Raw genomic sequence first — 17418 nt, 5'->3', positions numbered from 1 at the left:
TCGGGCTTCATCATTCCCAATGAAAAGTGACAGTCCTGAGATTAAGCTATTATTTCCTTATAAAGATGAAGAGTCACATTTACTTATAATTAGTATGCAGGCTTTGACAGGCCAGGCATTTGTAGCACAATTTCAAATTACCACCACGAAAAAGAAAATTAAAAAAAAAGACTTATCTACAATGTAATATTTATGAGGTGGATGAGCAGCTAAATTTGACTACCTTCAGTGGGAGATCATTCTGTAAAGGAATAGTGACCTCTTTCAAGGAAAATCATTCAAAACAAAACTTGTGGCAACAACTGTATGTTCCGTTCAAAGTACCTGTTATGCTTGAGGAAACGCAGGGCGAACTTACACACTGTAAGAAGAGTGCTTCGGAAGCCACTTTCTAAAAGCTTGTCTCCCGCTAAAGAGAATAAACACAGCAGAGAAAAATCTCAGGCCAGAATCTGAGTCTGAGCAAGTCTGAGAGCATGATTCCGTCTCCTGTAACAAACAAAAGCTGTTGACAGTGGCCACAAGAGGAAGATCTAATTCTTGAAAGAGCTGCAAGAGAAGGGGGGTCGGTAAAGTGCCAATTGTTCATTGAAATCCCAGAGACGGTATCCAGGTTCTAATAACATTTGCAGAAGCAAGCCTCAAAAATGCACAAGCGGCAATAATTAATTTCTAACTCCCTCCTTTTGCACATACTGACCTGGATGAACAAAAATTGCCTAAAACATGAAAGAATACACATTTCTTCAAAAGCACCTCTGACGAGGTAAACTACACCAGGAGAAACAAGCAATTCTGCCGACATACAAGAAGCCGATGATCTTTTGTTTCATTACTCAATCACATTCAGCACGGCCAATACTGAATCAGTGTATACAGGAGGAAGGTTGCCATGTCTGCACGCAACTGTTTCAAGGAAGAAATGGGAATTAACAGCTGAAAGCAAACAAAGAGGTCTTTGTTGAGATGTTGTGAGTGTACATTCAGAAGACCAGAAGATTTACCAAGCTATGTGGCAATACTATCCCTTTTTATTCATTCCTTTATGCAACTGGGACGGTGATATTTCATTCACCACTTAAATGCTTTTACCTCACACAAGCGATTTCCAGATAGTGGCAGGCAATTCATGCCATGCTGGATTTCTTCCTCACCAAGATTCACCTCAAGTTGCATCATTTCTTCTTTTGTGCCCTGGAAGCTGCATCAAAATGCTGCAGTTAAAAGAAAAGCAGAATCACAGAGAGTGGCCAGTCTGAGCGCTACAGCAATCATTTGGTCAATCTTTACTCACTGAGAGCCAACAGCAGGTATCCTGCAGGTGACTGTGCATGTGCAATGAAACTCCTCATGCTTTTTGGAGGTGCTACGATAACTTGCTGTGTGTGGAAAAGGCCATGGATGATCCAGTGAAAATACTTTGTCCCAAAGACGTATGTTCTTCTGTGCTTAAGGAGGCAATGATCAAGGCCTCCAACTCTTACCATAACCCACAGAACACTAACAGTAGTAGTAAGTGACACAGAGCAGACGAAGGGCCATAAAATCTCACTTTCCACCAGAATGGCATCTCCTGAAAACACTCTAATTGAAAAAGCAGTGGTCAGTAAGCAAGTACCAAACAGGCACAAGCTACTGAACATTCATTTTATTTAGAAGCCTTGTGCTGTGGCTCCCCCTTTAAATTAATTTAATGTAGAAGTCCCATCAATAACACTGCCAGCATCAAAACACCTATGGGCTGAGACTCTGCGAACAGCCATTCCATCATGTCACAGTTTCTTCTCTCTGGAAGCTTTAGCTGCTAATTAGCTGCAACATTTCTGACAATGGACCATAATTCACCAAGGTCCTTCACAAGTGCCTGTTTTCCCAAAGTTAGTGTATTTTCAAGGCTTAATATAAACTTGACTCCTTTAGCAGGTTTTCCATCTTGACGGTAGTCTCCCTTGTCTTGCACTACCTGTATTTTGCATGCTATGTGATACAGTAAAAACAGTATTAATGAAGTGATGGTGTTGATGGAAGTGTTTAGGTCACTGTTTTGTCTAGGAAACACTTTCTGTGAACTAGGGAAGTTAGTGCATACCTGAGGACAGATTCTCAGTTGGACTAGAGTAGAGTAGGTTGTTTCAACCCTGTAGGTTGATTACGCTTTACCAATTTCTGCAACAGAGGCCAGCAAGACTAGCCTGATTTGCACCAGCAGAAAATTGGTCTTGCTTCACAAAAATTTGCTAGTAGTCCTGAGTGCTCCAGGTTTCCCTTGAGTGCCTGGTACTTCTTGAACCCATTGAAACTGAAGTTAGTATTTGCATCAACTTCTGTTGAGCATATACACCATAAAGAGCACCGCCATGCTGAATCTTGACAAACCTTACATTTCAGGGTCCACTCCCTCTTCAGCAGTGGAGTATCTTTTACTAGCACCTGTTCCATCAGCTCTTAAAGGGGTCTGGGTGCTCTGCACCTCTGATGCTTTTGGAAATCTTGTCACGAAATTATAAGACTTATTGACCTCTTGACAGAATTTTTTAAGCACCTAATTGTTGGAAGAGATTCCTCCATACCAAAACATGATCATCTTTAAAAGCCATTTTAAAACCACTGGTCCTCCATGAGCCGTCTGGTTGTGATTGGTATTAATAATCTAGCCAGAAGATACGGATCCTTCTCCTTCTCACTGAAACTCTTCCTTTCTGTGTTTGATTTGGCTGTCATTACATTAAAGACACCTCCTACGTATAAACTTAAGAGTTCTCGTTAATCACTGCTTGCAAACAGTCTTGCACTCAGGCACATAGAAATGTTAAATTTCATTACAGTTAAGTTTCATCAAAACGTTAAGTTTAAGTTTTCACTCAAATCACATGATACCATCTTCTTCAAAATGCCCAAATCACTGCTAAATGGGGCCTCACACCTCTCAGTACTCCCAACACTTTCAAAATGCTGCTTTTAACTAAGGTAACAAGGCACCCTTTTTGATGTTTTGTACTTACCACCGCCTTCAGCATTACTAACAGTAGAAGTTACACGTGTTACATGTCATCATTGTACTCTGGACTCCAACAAAACGTGAAAGAAGACAGATTTTAATTATAGCATGACAGAGCATGACACGGTATGAACAGATTCAAGATTCAAATGAGTCCTAGCAATTACTTCATGTAGGCTGAAATATAGCTGCAGAAAATACTTAATAATTCAGTATGATGGAAAAAAATCAGTCTTGTTTGCAAACAATGCAGTACAGAAGTTTAAAGAGGCTAAATTAATCAAATAAATTATTAATTACAGTTAGCTCATCCATTGGTGTTATAGTAGCATCTAAATGCACCAGCCAGCTAAGGGCTCTTTCCTCTGGCCCCCAAAAGAACTTGCACAAAGGCAATCCTCTAGGATCCTCTAGGTACTAGGTGGCAGGACTGTCTGCGACTGAAAATCCCACCACTGGTCTGCCAAGGTAAAAAAATAATAAAAAAATCCCTTCTTACCTGGCCCAGTAAATGATCATTTTCTGTATGCGAGAACACTCATTCAGCAAGACTGGCTGAGAATGTTGCTTAGCCAGACCCTGCAACCCTGAGGTCAGGCATACTCTGGAAATTGGAATGGGGAGGGCAAGGAGAATAATATTTTGTGCAAGATCTGAACTGAACTGAGCCTGTTCATTGCTTCTGTAAATGCTTTAACCACTGAATTGAAGCAGTTATGGGGGAGTGGGGTGCTTTCTTCCTGCAACATGCTTCAGAAGAAAAGAAAGCCTTTTGGAAGGGAGGGAACAAACATTTCTCTTCCAAATATTGCATATATAGAGTGGGAAGATATATAGATTGCATATATATATATATAGATTATATAGATAGATATAGATTATAGATATATAGATAAGATATATAGATAAGATATATAGATTGCATATATTGCATATATAGAGTGCCCTGGAAGCAGTTAAGTCACCCAAGACCTGTGAAGGCTGGGTTCACATGTTATTTCTCATTCTGACATCCTTGGCTCTCTACAACCAATACACGCAGCCAAGTGACAGAATGCTGCATGGTGCCCTGCGAAGGGATCTCAAGATCTCAGATCTCACAGTCAGCATTACAGCGCTCGGCCTGGAGGAACTTAGAGCAGCAGCTCACAGTTTCAATGACAGAGCAAGGACCAGGGTGTGGGTCCCACAAGTCACAGTCCAGTGCCTGATTCACTGGACCACAAACCAGGTTGCTTAAAAAAGCCTTAAAATATACATAGCATGAAGCTATTACCTATTACTCTATCAGGATCAATAGGACAATTCCATTCTGCAGAACTATGTTCTACTAAAACTCAAAAGACTGATTAGAACAAAAGTTTCAATAGTATTTTTGTGATACCATTTATTATCCCACATGGTTTGACACAGTGTAGTATATTGAACCTATAAATCAGTTCCAGCAAATTATTTAATGATGCATTAACTGTGGAATTTCACATATATTACAGTTCTTTAGCCAATGTTGAATGCTTTTTCAATAGCTTAATCCATCCCAGAAGTACCGAAGCAGGCATATTCATCCATCATCAGAGTGCACAGAGTCTTCTCTTTGCTCTTTTTATTTTATTAAAGCCCTCGATCTACAGGCATGGCATTAAATAATATCCCAGAGCTTTTTCTGCACCATATTCCCACCACCACCCTCACCCTTCTCTCACAAAAAACTTTTCATTCTCTATTAGATGCTTGCTGTCCTCTGGCACAGCTTAAGCCTGGTTTAGCACTGACTTGGGCAGCCCTGCCGAGAACTCAGAGATGACACCACAGTGTCATCACCATACCACATATGTGAAGGTGTTATAACAAATTACTTTCAGATTACAGAAATGATGTGCTCAAGAGCTTGAAAATAAAAGCAGTGAGTCTACCTAGAACAGGACACAGAGGAGGAAAAGACCCAAGAAGGGATGATTATAGAAGAAGGGATATAAATATATAAATATACACATATATATATATTTAACTTCCAAGGTAAACCTTGATGAACATTCCTCTGACGTCCTGGAGATATACAGAATTGGGAATTTAATTTTCTGGGGGGAGGGAATTGCTCTCTAAGGATCCCAGACATCAAAATAACCTTATTTAGTTTTATGATATCCAATTTATGGTGCTGAATTCAAACAGCACTTTCACAGGTAGAAATCCAGATGTTTTGCTCTTGAACACTACATTAGGCACCTACGTAAGAGGCAGAGCACTCCAGACTTTCATGGAGTTCTGACTTTGCACCTCAGCAAGTTTCTCCATTTGGGGAAAATCAACAGTTCTAGATGTTCCCTAGCTGATCATTCCTTTAATGTACTCAGCTTGCTGAAAGGCACTGAGATTATTATTGGGAAACTTACCATTTGAGTCATCTCTCCCCCTAATAAAATGGTTTTATAGTTCTGCAAACAGGAAGATTTAGTTTCCCCTGAAGATAAATATTGATAGACCTACTTTAGTCAATATTTACTATCTGCTTTTGGGAAGGAGCAAAAAAGCCTAGCCTGAAGTTTAATAGAGTTTGAGAACTGATTTTTATCTACACTACAAACAATATCACATTGCTGTCTTGGCAGACAAAGGAAAATTAGTTTTTATTCATATTACTGAAATGCTATGGGGCTCTTTGTGCTAGGAGAAGGATGGGAGCCTAGGGCTTGTGCACCAAATATAACCACATTGCTTACAGCTGGCAGTGCTCTGTTGGATTTGGTTTTGAGGGGGCTACTGAGGTGCAGCTTAGATGTGACCTGCCACTTCTGTTATAAAAGGCTGCATCCCCACTACATAGAGGCTCTCCTCTAATTCTTAAAGTAGAATTAGCTGCTTTACAAGCACCCAAAATGCAACAGCACTCACTTAGGGAGCTCTTCACCGTGCTGTGTGAAAATATGCATTAATTTGGCTTGGCATGAATTGGTAATTCTTGACACTTAGAAAATTAACATATTACCTTATTAAATGCTGTTCACTCACAAATGTGGAGACCAGCTGTTTCCTCCCTCCATTATTGAACTGTAGCAAGCATTTTCTAGAAGAAAATTAAAAGTAATGATTACAATCCATTTTAAAAAAATCGATTTAAATTCTTCAGCTACAGAGGGAGCCACAGCATATTTTCAAGAACGTTGTATTCCACTTTGTCAAAAAGTTCCTACATGTTATGTAGGGCCTCCTATAGATAAAATATCCTCCTTCAAAATTACCCGTTTGCTTACTTTAGACAATGTGCATGCACCCAGGCAAAAAAAGAAAACCTGACCAGAGATATATAGGACAGCCCTCATCCAAAAACACTCTGAAATTGTGCTGAAATATAAACACAAGTGTTTAATCAGGCAAGGAGGTGGATGACAACTAAACTCTCTAAAATACACTTGGAATTCAGACATCCCCTAAACCTGACAGTTCTGATCAAATAGTAAGGGAAAATTCAAGCCATGTCAGCCAGGATCTAGTAATTACTCTCCTTCGCCAGCTCAGGTAGTTTTCCATGGGTCAACATGGAATACTAATTTTCCCTGCATATGAAGTTCTCTTATATACCACTTACATTGAACTGCACCCAAAGAATATTTTCAGTGAAGGCATGGGATGAAAATGATTCTCTTTTAGGGTTATTGAAGAAGACAGGCAGCAGGTACCATTCCCCCCATTTTATCTTGCACTGTAAAGTACTTGCTCTTATTGGTTATTTTTCCTCACGTATTTTAGCAGCCTTGATTGCCAAAAGCAGAAAGCAAGCCTTGATAAGCATGCATTCTGCAAGAGCGTTTTACCTGGTAGAACAAATCACTAGCACTGGAGCGAGCATGGAAATCTTGATTTACGACCACCATCAAAACACTTGTCAAGTGAAGGCACTGATGAAAGGAACCACAACGAGCTTTGTTTGCTGTGCTGCCTTCCTTCCTGCTGCAACTTTGCTTTTGCATGCATGCGTGTATGAAAATGTGCATTCACTAAGATCTGTGCTCCTGTTATTCATTGGGTTCCTCTCACACAGTGATCACCGCTGGTCCAGAATGCTGACAGCTTCTTCTGGGTGCTATCTTCCCACTCCTTTGACATTTAGGTGACCTCGGCTGCATTGGTATTCAGTCAGTGTCAGAGATGTGCTTGCTTCAGCTGCTTGGGCCTGGGTGAGCAGGTGGGGGAATGACCGGTTGAAAATGAGTTGTTAAGACCACTACAGCAAACGATTGGTGCAATTAATTTTTCATTATGTACCGTCTCTCTGGATTGTAATCAGCTTGGATTCTTCTTCCTCTGAGGCACAAATAAAATGCAAATGTTTTTTGAACGAAAGGAAATGTTATGAGCTACTGTGCTATTGAGAGCAGCAAAATGGCTTGAAGTAAGTGGGGATTATGAAGAATGTTTTATGAATCCACCTAGAAGAACTTAATATAAGCTTCATGCAGGGAAAACCACGGGTGAGTTTTCCATCAGATGATCATATTACTGCTCAAGCAACTGGAAACAAGGAAGAGCTGAAGGCTTTGAGTCTTATTTAATAATACTAATACCTAGCTCTTTTCATGAGGAGATTTCAATGCTGTTTACAGAGAAGGCACTTATCTTACAGATGGGTTTAAATTAATTATCTTCTTCAAGGCTTCCCTTCCCGTCTACAGCAAAGACTAGGTAGGTACGTTTGCCAAAGCCCTCCCCAACCCGTGGCCGTACGTTGGATCAGAACAGGGGCCAGATCAGTTTTGAACAAGGCTGTTCACACTGCAAAGCCTTCAGCCAGACAAAACAGATGCACTGTACAGTTGTTTCAGAAGTTTGGCCACACAGTCAGCAGGCAAATGCTCTCCAGACCAGGAACGTGGTACCTGGAGACTGCTGTATAGCACACCTACCCTTCAGAGTCAGAGCTCCTGCCGTACAGAGTAGACACCAGCTTGGCAGTAAGGCAATTGTGCCAGCTACTGAGTGGTCCCACACCCCAGGATAAATGAACTATTTCTCAGCTGGGCCAGCAGGCCCAGGGCTCAGCCCACTAACAGCTTCCTGAGTCAAGGAGGATGGAGTTTAACTGCAGGGAAAAAGGCCCTTGGCGTTAGCAGCAGCACTGAAGGCCTGTGTGTCTCCTGGAGGTTGTGTGGTACTACTCAGAGGTGGATTTAGAGAGTAAGGTGCTAGATCCAGAAACAAAACACAAACTGGGCATTTCACCCAAAACAGAGTGAAACAGAGATCCTGGTAGCAAGACACAGATAGTTTCCCTTGTGGTTTAACTGCAACTGCATGCAAGAACGGGCTCAGCATCTTATGACCAGTCGAGGCCTAGGCTGCCCCATATGTGTAACATGGCACACCACTTGAGTATCTTCACTCAGTGAAGCCACTTCATTGTGAGGCTTCAAATCCTCTTTCCAGGTCTTTTCCATTATGTGAGACACAGTCCTCAGGGAGTGTGAGGTAACCAGTGTGCTACAACCAGAACAAAGTGTTCCTCGCCCCTACTTGCCTGTTATGCTTACCCATCGCCTGCAGAACATGATGCCATACAGTCAACAGCACCAAAACAAGGGTCTGTCTTCATTTCCACAGCAGGGGTCTTCTTTCTGGGTATCACTGTAATAGATGTACACGTTATGATTCCTATGGCAGAGGGACCACAAGCCTATAGCAGTCAGTTCTGAGTGCCCTGGTACAAGAACCCCAACAAATGCTGTCGTTGCACCTTCAGAACCATGAAGTGACAGGATCCCCAAAGTCATATGCTAGTACATGTGCTTAATCAAGCCCTGCTGATAATAGTGGCCATGCAACTCGAGTCCCAGGCCGGGGACTGTCTTCTCCTTTAGCTTTCTAAGAATTAAGCTAGGCTGTCAGGCTACGAGATGAAGACTCTGACAGCTACATGCAACAACAGCCTCTGCCGGAGGAGCCCAAATTGTATGCCATTGCTCAGGTCAAATGCAACTGGCAATGTGTACTCAAGTGTGCAGCAAGGGTTACAACTGTTCAGCAGTAACTGAGAAGTCTGCTCCACTGAAGTCAGCGTTAATTTTGTTGACATGATTCACAGAAGGGTTCCACCAAAGTCAACTGACTTGGAAAATCTCAGCCCAAGAATCACAGCTGTTCCCTGGTTTTTAGTTTAAGGCTCTGCTGTTTGGCAGTTCTGTTCTGTTTGTTTCTTTAGTTGTTGGTTGTTTTTTTGTTTGTTTTTTACAGTGCACATCAATTTAAATATGAGGATTTCATTTCAGGATGATCATGGCAGAGGCCAGCTGTTTACCTGAAATCTGATGTTTTATGTTTCACGACAGCAGTAGAAACATTTAAACACATGAATACATTGCAATGCTTTGCTGCCGTTGTTTACGTTCTCAAACCCTGATGCAAAAACATGGGTATCAGATGGTACCAGGAGACACATTTTCATTCATGAGACCTTAATGCCTGTTAACAAAAAGATTGCGTTTGAAAGATCTCACTCTACTGAGCAGACTTATCCTTCGGGATCAGTGTTACTTCACTCTTGTTAAAGTTTGAACAACACCTAGGAACCGAAACATACCAAGGACATTTCAGCACAATGCAGCCCTCTTCTGGCTCAGAACCTCTAGCATAACAGCATAACATATAGACTATCTTGACCAAAAATGTAAACATCTAAGCACAAGACTTGCAAGTTGCTTTTGGCTTGCATAGTACACATTCTCTAGCATACTGAAGGCTCATCACACTCTACATGCCAAAACTATTCCATGTCCTGCAAAGAATGTGTTTGGCAAAGTCAGTTCACTGCTTAAAATAATAATAAAAAAATGCATCTATTACATAAATCATTAAAGGAAAGGGGATGGGCAGTAAGAGTCTGGATTGCTTCATGTTTTCATCTGAAACTGCACACAGCAGACATTTTTTCACAATGCCCTTGCAGGATATATGGCGTTGTGCTAAATAGGAAGAAATAATGTTCAGGAGAGAACAAAGGCAGTATGAGCCAGATGAAACCGTTAATGGTTTGGAAATTGGAAAGGCACACTGTCAGTCAGCCTAGGTCAAGTCAGGGTGGTGAAGTGTGACAAAGCCCCACCTCTGCCCTGCCAAACCGTCAGTCTCTCAGCAAGGCCACTGGTCTTTTCCTCTTGGAATGGTTTTTAATGTGCTGGTCCCGATTTTATTTTTTAAGCACACCTCTGACCATCTGAAATTTTCCTTCCCTTCACTCTCTCTCCACTTTCTTTTATGCTCTCCCCTTTGCCTTTTGAAACCCCATTTTATCGTGTAACTGGAGAGACTTAGAACAGCTTTTTCTTCATGTACTTGTTCAGGAGGGGCTTCCTAAAACTCTTTTGTCGCAGTGTCTGATTGTATGGTATTAATTCAGAGCAAGTATGCCAACGTGCATGGAAGCCCCAGACCTGAAAGGCTAAAGAGTTAAGAACTATAAGCTCTTCAGGGCAGGAAGGATATTTTGAGCGGAGTTTTCCCCAAATTGGAAAACTCCTGTGTCACTACACTGTTTTTGAAATTAAGTCCAGAAATCCTACAGGAAGCATTTAATTTGCATGTGGATTTGGCCCTAAAGGAAATAGCATGTTACACTGAAAAAAAATCAAAATAAGAAACCTGGCCCTGCCATTCAGTAATCCTGCAGTTTACATGAAGAATTCCTGACTGAGTGCATGTAAAATGATTCTATGTGGCATGAGTGTTTGTTTAGTTTTGGTTTAAGGATCTAACTACACAGCAAGCATCTGTGAAGTTCCTTGCTCTCCCTGATGCAAACACTGTGCTCGAGGATTGCTCTGGAGAGTGGCCAGTAGCAGGTGTCTCTGTAAGAGGGTAAGACCAAAGCAAGCTCAGAGCAGTATTTCCCAGCTACGTGCTTCAGCAACCCAAGACATAAGGCCCTTTGAAGGAGATGTGTTGATGGGGACTAGCACTCTGGAGTGGCTTTCTGTTTTGCCTGAGTTTATTCAGTCACTTTTTTGAAGCCTTGCAAGTTCCTAGCATCCACACCACCCTATGGTGATGAGTTCCACAGATAAACTGCATATTGTACAAGAAAGCATTTCCTTACGCTTGCTTTGAACCTGCTCATCTGCTAGGTTGCTGCTCCTACAGCATCTGTTCCACACCCTTGATCAGACTGTGCACTTTTTCCTGCCTGCTGGATTTCAGAGGCTGGTATGTCAGCTGAGCTCTTGCTACATGCCTGGGCTCATGATATTAACATTTATTAGTGGCATTTCTGGTTGGGCTTGATAAATTTGCTCTGGAAAGACAATATGCCAACACATCTTCCTAAAACACAGAATACGTTTAAGTGCCTTGCCCTGATCTGACAGTGTCAGCAGCATAAAGCACAAGAAAAAATGACACTGTTGGCACAACAGCCAATTGCCAGCAGTTTTAAAAGATATTGTCTACATTCATATTCCTACTTTATTGCTTTACATGCATTCATAGCCCTCCAAACTGATAAAAGGAAATGTAAGCCCTCAATGTCACATCTATAAGCTAATCTTACCAACAAAGAACAGAAAAGGACGGGTTTAAGAGGAGCAGAACTTCTCTTTTTATTCCTAGGAAGCAGCCAAGCGGTATAGCTGTGACCTTTCCTTAGCCATTTGCTCCTCTCTGCTTCTCCCTTAGTTGTGTTTCTGTGTCACTTAGCAGTCGCATACATAATGTCAAGAGGCCTCAGCCATGGAAAGCTGCAGTGAGCCATGAGCCATTCCAGCTTTAATTAGGTACACAAACTAAAGCCAGTAGTAATATGTCTGAGGTACCAGTAATATCACAATCACAAGTGCTTGCACTTCGTGAGAGCAAAACATTTCAGGAGACATAAAGAAATCTACTATGTCATAAAGAAGATTTGGCTTTCACTGGTGCTGTTTCAATTGGCAGATGCCCACTCTGTTCATCAAAGACCTCAGGGTTTTCCTTTCTCCACCCTGCCTTTGCCCACCTGGCAGTTCTTGAAGTTTTCGAAAAGGTGCTGAAATGCAAACATAACTATCTTAGAGCAGCTCCGGCAGCACTCTCTGCATAGGAAATACTTTGGAAGAGTTTCTGGCTTTCTGAATAATTCAAATATTCATAATTGAATAATTATTCCAACGATTCTTGGAATCCTGATAATATATCAGGCTAGGCAGTAAGGCACTCAGCTAGGCCTCACTCTGCTCATAGTGAAATAGTAAGCCAAATTCAACCCATGTTCAGTTATCGCAGACGATAACTGTTTTTAAAACCATGGCTCTATAGCATATCTTTTAAAGGACATTTTTAAGAGTTACGATTGGGTTTACAAAGGAACTTTGGGCCAGCTGCCTTCCCTGTCACCTGTCTGGCAGGCTGCTGGCCAAATGCTTTTGGAGACGCGCTCTCAGATGGCAAAGAAGGTGGCAAAAGGGAAGTGGGTAACTGAATCCATTCCCCTCAGCCTCCAACTTCAACTAGATTAAGGTGACAAAAGCAGAAAAGTCAAGACTTAGCTCCTGGCTAGTCTGTGGTTTGGCTGCACTTCCAATGAACTCATCAGAGATGTATTCATATGAAATAAGCTCTTCGGTTTGGAACGTCACTAGCAGTTTAATCAAATTAGTTTGGCATCTTGCTGATGATAAGCTAACTCCTCAAACCCTCCAGAGGGTGAGCAGATCAGGTTACCCTCATCTCATAGGTATGTAAAGCCAAATTTGCTCCTGCTCAGCTTCATTTTTTCCCGATTCATCATTCATCCCTTGTGTTTTATCTTACTGAGGACTCTTTATCTCATCTTTGGTACTGGGTCATAATCAGATGCACATTATGGTCAAAAAATATAAATGCTGAGAAACCATTTTCTGCAAAATAATTTGGGGCTTCTACAATACTTCGTGTTAGTGGAGAAAAGTATGAGAAAATATATTTTTTTCAGTGTTGCAGCTGTTTTTGCCCACGGAAAAACAGCCTGAACTTCCAAGAAATGATTTGAAGGTGGACTCACACTGTGGCAGGAGGGACTGAGAATATAAATGTGTATTCTTCTTTTCCAAAACAGTTTTTCATCTTAGAAGTTTTAGGATCAAATCAGTTCTCATACTTTTGCAGATTTTTATCTTATTTTTTTCAAAATGAGGCATTAATGAGGCGTGATTTTTCTCATTTTGCTTTTGTTTTCCTGAAGAATTTTGATGTCAAGAAATCTCTACTCTGTAAACAATGATGCAAGCGAGGACAATTCAGATGCTTTTGTGATTTAACTCACAGCAAAATTAATTGACAGGTGTGGCCAATATTGACACAAACCTAATGGGTCCCAGCAAAAGCAGTCGAAAAAATATCCAGAATAATCTTCACTAGTCCTTTCATCATTTTTGGTAGCCCCTAGAAAATTATTAAGCCACAGTATTTTAGAACTCATTAAATGACACGGGGTTTATAGTTTCTGTGAAAGCCATAGACCATTTTTTAAAATCAAAATCTGAAATACCAATGAAAAATCTTATTTCAGTGTTTGTTCCTGACAGGCCTAAGTGAGAAGAATTGAAATTTCATGACTCACCGCAGATGAACTGCACAACGTTTCTTATCCACCAGCTTCAGGTCAGATTTAGCTTCTATGGTTTGACCAGACGTCCATTCCTGCAGCTGAGAAACACAGGTAACATTACAATTTTTCCCCTTCATTTTCCTGGTCAGTTTTAGGTGTGAGATTTGGTCTCAGTTGCGTGTGAAGGACTTGCTTGTGTGAAGGGAATGACGACACAGACTCCAAGACAGTCGAGAAATGGAGACCCCTTATTGTCCCAATGCCAGATCTTATAAAGTTTTTCTGGGCCCCTACACGCGCTGCACATGGCTGGCAAACATAGTTACAGGCTTCTGATTGGTGCATCCCTTTTGATCACGCATAGCCCGCTATCGGCCCGTCCGAGCCTAGCAACTCCTCCTTACTGGTTCCCACTTGCTCTTATTCTAGCCTGGTTACCACTCTGTGCCTCTGAGTAACCTTCTTCTTAACCCTTAGTGCACCGCCGTATCAATCAGCTCCAGTTTGTCACCGAACGGGTCACCCATACTTGTGTACTAAACCAACTTTTCTGTCCAGGTCTGCCCCTCTGGAATTCATCATGAGTCTTCAGTGATACACAAAGAGGATATAAGAAGTGACACAAGGGGGCTAGGTGCACAAGGTAGGAAGGAGACTCTACTGTACCTTCCTCTATACTGTGATTCAGAACACAGGAGGCTAGGTTATATATTTTTTCTTTTTAACCTTATTCTTTTTTTTTTTCTTCCAGAAGTGAAATTTAATCACATTTAAGCCATGGTATGCTGCACATGTTTAATAATACTCTCTTGTCCAAAAGAAAGGGTTTCACTGAAAAATTAGTTTTGCATAGGAAAAATATTCCTAGTGAAGCTGCCTGTAGAAGGGAAAGTGTTTAAATGTTTTTTGTTGTTTTGTTTTTAAACAGAAGACAAAAAATTACATGAAATGATGATTCAGCATTTGGAAACACCAAAAAAAAAGAAAAAAGAAAAAAAGAAAAAGGTATGTTTAGAAGCAACTGTCTCTTTATTAAGATAACAGAATTTAAGCACTTTTTTTTCTCTTCCCTTGCAGAAAGGTCACAATTTAATCTCATTTTGGATTTTTTTCTCAGCTCACTGAACAGATACACGATATACCACCTCAGCTTTATAAGATATATTTATATATATCCTTTATATTAAAGGATCGACATCACTTACCATTCAATGCAATCTCAAAGGTTGACCATGTCTTACCTGAACTGGCAAATTACCTGCCACTTCCCACCAATTTTCTATTAAAGCAAATCCTGATTCAGCAAGGTAATTAAAGCTTGTACTACTAAGCATGTGCCAAACATTAAGCATTTGTCAAGTTCCACTATGACCAATACTAAACTAGGGTTTCAGAGTACAACAACATCTTCTGATTTCAATCTAGAAACAACTAGCCTTTAACAGGACTTCTCTTCGGTATTAGTTCAGCTCAAAAACTGAATACGGATTGGCACAGAACCAAGTAACAGAGCTGGTCCTAATCTCAGTGAGAAACCCTGTGCTTCATAAAAGGTATCAGGAGAGAATTTGCCTCAGCATTGGCTATGTAAGAGGTGCACTCTAGCGGCACAGACACTGAAATACATGTTCTGGGCTACCTCCACACCTCAGCCCCGCTGCTTGCATGCAGATCTGCAGAGATGTTTTGGGTACCTGGCGGATTTGACAGGCTGGAAGTCACTTAGCATGCCCTCCAGCCTGAGGGCATCCCAAATGACATTCCTGTGTGTGATTAAGGCAGAAGTCTGCCCGCAGTTTCTACTGCATTACTTTTATTTATTTTTATATTTATTACTGTATTATTTTACTTGCCTCGCTGGGTCAGAGAGCAAAGACATGCACAGGCTGCACTGCAGACTGTTAAACCACCATGAAGTCTGGGCTGTCGAGATTACAAACAGCTTATTTTCTCAAGACAACGCAGCTCTGCAGACCCCACTTTTTTTAGGTCACTAAAAATTGACCACTAGTGAACCCAGTTATCTAAAATTTTCCTAGATATTAAGTGCCTAAACAGGACCTGAACCTCCTAACATCTGTCCCAAGAGCACCTGAACTTCAAGCTAGCTAAATCAGCATTGATGCAGAGAAGTCATCAGCAGAGCCACAGCTGGAATTACTGCCCATAACAGAGTTAAAGTGAGGCTGAAGATCAGTCCCTGTATTTGAATAACCCAAAAAGTAGCTTGGATAAAGTCCAAATCTCCCCTGATAGAAGAATAAACTAGAAATGAAGGGCTTCTGGGTGCCACACATAACCAGTAGACACCAGAAGGAACTCATTCGCATTAGCTTAACCTGCTCACGTCAACTGCATGTCCCGAACCAAAGCCAAAGGTGATCTGAGAACATTACACAACAAGGTTTGTGGAGGTCATTGCCCGTGACATGTTTTTGATGCTGGTAGGCCCTCACTGTGTAGAAATGATGCACCAGGCAAGTCATGGTTGCCTCTCAGACTTATCCTTGTCATCTGCTCTGCAGAGACCTTCTGAATATTTCCAACTACCCGTGTGTGCAGCACCAAGCACAACTGGACCATGACCTTGGTTGAAAGATCTAGGATTCACATTAGACAGCTAATGTTTGTTTATTAGCAGTGCTATAACAAGACCACATCTTGTGTGTAACATTTTAACCTGCACACTGAAAGCAGATTTTATGATACAGGCAGCACTTCAAGATACTTGCTTCAAAAAACAGTTTAAAAGCTGTTCACAAATAATTTGGGGAAAAAAAATAATGCAAAGGACAACTTCTATGACAGTCACCTGCATCTCAACTGTCAATGCGATTCTGCCACTGCTTTCTTTGCAAAACATCAAAATATCTCTTTACGGGGGAAGCATTAGCCATCTTTTTGAAATGGCATCAAGGGAATGTGTTCTTCTAACTTCAGTTACCCCAGGGAAAAGCTAAGGTTGAACTCTTCTGCTGGCATTCAAGAACCAAAGTGACCTCTGTCTTCTGCTTCAGAGAAGACTCTCCTTTTGTGCCTAGTATTCCATGGTCGTGATCATTACACTTTAAAAACAAACAAACATCAACAAAACAGATTTTTTTTCCTATTACCATACAGCTGTAGATCAAACATCATCAGTCAGGTGCACAAATAAAGCATTCTGAAGCAACTCTTCGTGCACCTTGTCCTGTTTGCGATTATTCAAGCTGTTGGCTTCAGGCAATAATTTGCTTATGCAGGTGCATCATGTTTTCCTGGGACTATACAGGCTGGAAAAGTGACTTTGAATAAAGGAGAGATGAAATCCTACAGCTGTCACAGAGCTGGGCCAAAAGTTAGGGCTCTGGACTGACAGGGACTATCGCCTTCCAGCCATGCCTGTAGAAAGACCTACCTTCAAATATCAGAGGAGAGTTTTCATTTCAGTAATTGATTGACACGTAGCAATGCATTCAGTAAAGGCAAAGGTGATAAAAGTGCTGAGGATATAGTTTCATGGCTGTCTTCCTAATCTAAACACAGGTATTTCTCCCTTGAAGGAAGAAAAGCTGTTGAAAGAAAATAGGAGGAGAAAGAAAGGGAGAATATCAAAGATATTCCCATTTAAATAAAGCCTATTCTGCAGATGCTAGGGTGAAGGTGCATAACAATCCGTACAGCTGACATGTTTTCCTCTAATTGTCATCCTTGTTGTTCTTTTATATCAAGCTCACATGCCATGAGAAGTAGTGAGGAGAATTTCATATCTGCTAATTATTACCATGATGTTATTAATTTAGACTAAGGATAATAAGATAGGGTGTGTGCAGGAAGAATTCATTATGAAATTAATTGCTCTGACTAGGGTCAACACATAAGATAAGGTTTATAA

General features: G+C 41.1%; 1 protein-coding gene across 37 annotated transcripts in view; it reads right to left on the bottom strand.

Moving 5' to 3' along the window:
- Window positions 1-17418, bottom strand: part of LOC310898416 (maestro heat-like repeat-containing protein family member 2B) — an 83201-nt gene that overhangs the window by 38408 nt on the left and 27375 nt on the right. For 16 of the 37 annotated variants that reach the window (XM_083833448.1, XM_083833452.1, XM_083833467.1 and 13 more), the window contains 3 exons: window positions 13557-13642; window positions 8524-8617; window positions 325-6062 (listed from right to left, as the gene is read on the bottom strand). The gene's annotated coding sequence lies outside the window, so the exon portion shown is untranslated. Of the gene's footprint in view, window positions 1-324; window positions 6063-6810; window positions 7301-8510; window positions 8618-13556; window positions 13643-17418 lie in introns of all 37 variants that reach the window. The other 21 variants (XM_083833481.1, XM_083833453.1, XM_083833461.1 and 18 more) reach the window with 20 other exon arrangements.

Source organism: Anser anser (genome assembly GCF_964211835.1).
Source record: "Anser anser genome assembly, chromosome: 4".
Classification (NCBI taxonomy): domain Eukaryota; kingdom Metazoa; phylum Chordata; class Aves; order Anseriformes; family Anatidae; genus Anser; species Anser anser.
The sequence above is the reverse complement of the archived record's forward strand: the minus strand, read 5'-3'. Positions and strand labels throughout refer to the sequence as shown.